This window comes from Rhinopithecus bieti, unplaced genomic scaffold (assembly GCF_001698545.2).
Source record: "Rhinopithecus bieti isolate Rb0 unplaced genomic scaffold, ASM169854v2 scaffold_12640, whole genome shotgun sequence".
NCBI lineage: Eukaryota > Metazoa > Chordata > Mammalia > Primates > Cercopithecidae > Rhinopithecus > Rhinopithecus bieti.
Window position 1 is genome coordinate 1147242 of NW_016807406.1, and position 4650 is coordinate 1151891.

Here is a 4650-nt window from a genome sequence, read left to right on the forward strand (position 1 = left end):
ATAAATAAAATAAAAAATAAAAAATAAAAAAAATAAAATAAAAAAACAAAATTTGGAATATAAACTTTGGATATTTTAGATAAACACAAGCATATTGTTCAAAGTAGAAGAAATAAATAGTCTACTTTGGATGTAGGAAAGAAGAACTATTTTGGTACCTTTATGCAGAAGTTAGAAATCCAGCAGTTCTTGCCATCTTGATTGCAACTTTTTCTTCACTGAGCTTCTGGGAAGTGCATATGAGAAAGTAGGTAAAAAATTCTCATGTTATTAAATAGCAAAATACATAAACAATAATATACTAATGTAATAAAAATTGTAAAGTGGAACTATAGAGAAATCATCCATAGCCAGAACCAAAATATGTAATGTACTACGAGAACTCAACATATAGCTTAATAATTTGACGTTGTATATGGTAAATATTTGTTTGACATATTTGTACTCTTATTTATGGCTTTTCAAAGAACTGCAAGAACAGTGGGATCAATCAGACTTTGATAAGAAAAAATAGACTATGATAGATTATGATTATGTTACTTTTGCAGATGGCCACAGGCAAATAAAATTGTATCTGAGAACAAGAATGCTGATTTTATTGGACATATGGGTCATCTCCTAAAGTAGCATGGAATTCTGAAAAAAATATGAGTATCACATAATTCTGGGAAGTGCTTTTATTGTAACTATTGATAAGATTAGTTTATGTAATAGCACAATCTTTCTCCATCTTCCATGAAGTATACTCAAGAATCACAATCTTTGCTCTATTTGCAAGAATTTAGACACCCCAGTTCCTTCTTTCAAATCAATATTTTAGATAAAGCCCACTCTTCTATGTGTTTTTCTTTTCTTTCTTTTTTTTTTTGTGTGTGTGACAGGATCTTGGTGTCACCCCAGGCTGGAGGCAGTGGTGTGATCACAGCTTACTGTAACCTTGAGCACATAGTCTCAAGTGATCCTGCTGCCTGAGCTTCCCAAGTAGCTGCTACTATAGGCACTAGACACCATGCCTGTCTAATTGTTTTATTTTTAGTTTTTGTAGAGATGAAAGTCTTGCTATGTTGCCCAGGCTGGTCTAGAACTCCTGGCCTCAAGCAATCCTCCTGCCTCAGCCTCCCAAATCACTGAGATTACAAGTATGAGAAACCTTGTCCAGCCTGGTTTTCTTGTTATAAATTAAAAAAAAAAAAAAAAAAAAAACATTTGGTATGATTTGGAGATATACTAATTATGTATAAAGATATATTATGGAAACAGATACATGTGGTTATACCTGGCCAACCAAAAGAAGGAAAGGCATCAAAGGCGGTTAACATCTGTCTAGTCTAAAATGTTCCAAGCACTCTGCTAAGCTTTCACATGATTTGCATAATAAGTTAATAATAACAATAATAGCTTGTCTTTATTGTGTGACTTTTTCTTTACTGAGCCTTGTGCAGGGTTGTTTACATGCATGAACTCATTTGTTTCTTACAGTCTATGAGGATGGGGTTATTATTGATAAAACCTGGTGCTTGAAACAGTGAAGTTGTCAAAAGTCACACAACTGTCGTGGGACAGGGTGAATTTCGAGCCCATGGCTCTGTGAATTCAAAATATACTTGGAATGTTTTTTTTCTTTATACTGGAATGCTCCTTTGCCTGCTTTGTTCTTCAGCTGCAGGCTATGAGTACTCATGTCTTACCCAATGGTTGGAGTTAGGGTTAGGCAACAGTGTTTTTTTATGCTAACAGGGTTGTCAAAGGCATAGTTGGAAACAGATGATTCCAGGATGGTGTCTATGATAAATCTCTCCAAATGAGGCTCAAGGAGATTCATTTGTTTTTCACTTTCAAGTGAAAAGCATTAGAGCATTTCATTCTCTTTAGAGAAGAGATTAGAGAAGAACGATTAAGGGACAAGGCTATTCTCCAAGGCTGACAGAGCCACCATAAAATACTGTACATCCTCTTTAAAATGGGGATCTTGGCTCCTACTAATGAGGGAAAACCTTTTCTCAAATTACTAGTTAATGTCATGTGAAATATATGAAAAGCACTATTAAATTGATTTTAAGGGTCTTGTTGAAAGCACTGTTTGTTATATCATTTCACAGTTCCTATTCAAGTTTCCACATTAGGACGAAAGTTCTTTTTGGAATTTATTTTCAGGAAAGCCCTCTCCCCTAAGGAACTGTATGCCTTGTCTTATTAACATGCTTCATTTTTACCGTGGTAGTTGGGAAGCTCAGACGCAGCATGAATGGTCTATCAAAGCAATCATTTAGCATCTGTGGCAGAGGCTCTTTTTCCTATTTCCCCTTCCCACTGAGAACACAATTAGGCCATACTTTCCAGCCTCCCTTGAAGGTAGTTGGGTCCATATAACTGATTATAATCAATGAAATGTAGATAAAAGTGATGTGTCTTATACTCAGGCCTGTCTACATACTGCGGACCTTCTCTTCCTTCCCCAAAACTCCCCTCTAATTAACAAGGGGTAGGGTCATCTTGGAATGTATGTATCGAAGACAGCAGAGCCCCTTTCAACCCCAATATCCCACTCCCTGCCAACAGTTATGCCTTACATGAGCAAGAAATAAACTCTTAATGCACAAAGTCACCAAGGCTTTGGAGTGTATCAGTTACAGCAACAACTATCTTATTGATTAACAGACTGGAAACAGACTTTGAGTGTTGCTATAACAAAAATTATAGCACAGTGGGTTCTGCTTAACACAGACATCTGGGATTCCAGGTTGATAGACGCTCTGCCATCCTTAAAACATCCCTTCCAAGGTTTCCCTTTGCTTTGTAGTTCATAAGTAGGTGACAAAAAGACTGATGTCAGAAGCAAAAAAAAAAAGCATAGAAATTCAAGCTTCGCCGCCGGGTGCGGTGGCTCATGCCTGAATTCTCAGCACTTCGGGAGGCTGAGGTGGGCGGATCATGAGGTCGGGCGTTCGAGAACAGCCTGGTTAATATGGTGAAACCCCAACTCTACTAAAAATACAAAAATTAGCCAGGCGTGGCGGTGGGTGCCTGTAGTCTCACCTACTCGGGTGGCTGAGGCAGGAGAATCGCTTGAACCCAGGAGGCAGAGGTTGCAGTGAGCTGGGATCACACCATTGCACTCCAACCTGGGTGACTGAATGAGACTCTCAAAACAAAAAGGAATGCAAGTTTCTCAGAGGCAAAATATTTGTTTGCCTGTTAATAACCTGGGCCAGGCGTGGTAGCTCACTCTTGTAATCCCAGCACTTTGGGAGGTCGAGGAGGGCGGACCATCTCACGTCAGGAGTTCAAGACCGCCCTGGCCAAAGTGGTGAAACCTCATCTCTACTAAAAATACAAAAAATTAGTTGGGCATGGTGGAGCATACCTGTAGTCTCCGCTACTTGGGAGGCTGAGGTAGGAGAATCGCTTGAACCTGGGAGACGGAGGTTTCAGTGAGCCGAGATCACGCCACTGCACTCCAGCCTAGGTGACAGAGCAAGACTCCATCTCAATACTAATTTGCAAAGCAGATTAACATACATAAAAAAGATTTTGGCTATAAGAAAAGGATTGAAAAATAATATTGAGCACTGGTTGTCCCTAGTTGAGCAAAACACGGTATCAGAAGACAGATATCAGTTTGAAAAATAATTAACTGCTGGGCACAGAGATTAAAAGGAAGTAAAATGCGTTTAGAAATTTGAGGTCCTGCAGGATTTGAGAAAGTTGTACTTCTGGATAACAAACAGGAACTAAAATAGAACTCTGAGTAACAGAGTTCTGTTTTGATTTAACCTTGTAGCAAAGTCCAGTTGGAATACGGCTTACCAGTTCAATTGGAAGGCTTCAAGATAGCTGACGCAAAATAGGCAAGCCTCTGAATTGGGGCTTAGCTTAGGAGGCTTCTTGCTTTCACCCATGAAATAATTCAAGGATGAGCTGGTGGTGTTAAACAGCAACTTGCATTAAAGCGGCAGTGCACAGCAGCAGCAGAAGTACTTCTTGTGGAGCAAGACTACTTGCCAGGCAGTGTGCCTAGAGTAGCAGCTGAGAGGCAGTTCTGCATTCACATTTACACCCACTTTTAACTACATGCAAATTAAGAAGCAGTATATGAAGAAATTTCTAGGAAAAGGGTGGTAACTTCCAGGTTGTTGTGTCCCCCCCCGGAATTGGTGGGTGCTTGGACTCGCTGAATTTGGACTCGCTGACTTCATTCAAGAACGAAGCTGCGGAACCTTGCGGTGAGTGTTCGGAGTTTTTTTCTCCAGGTGGGTTGGTGGTCTCGCTGACTTCAGTAGTGAAGCCGCAGACCTTCGCGGTTAAGTGTTAGGCTCTTTAAGGCCAAATATGAGGAGTCGTTTGTTCTTCCCGTCCGGACGTCGTGGTCTACCCTGGCTTCATAAGTGAAGTTGCAGAACTTCCGGATGAGTGTTACTGCTTATAAAAGTGGCAAAGACATAAAGAGCAAGAAAGAGCAACATTCATTGTGAAGAACCAAAGAACAAAGCTTCCACACCACACAAAATGACCACAATTGGTTGCTACTACTGCCTCGTGTAGCCTGCTTTTATTCCCTTATCTGACCCCACCCACATCCTGCTGATTGGTCCATTTACAGAGAACTGATTGGTCCATTTTACAGAGAGCTGATTGGTCTGTTTTTGACAG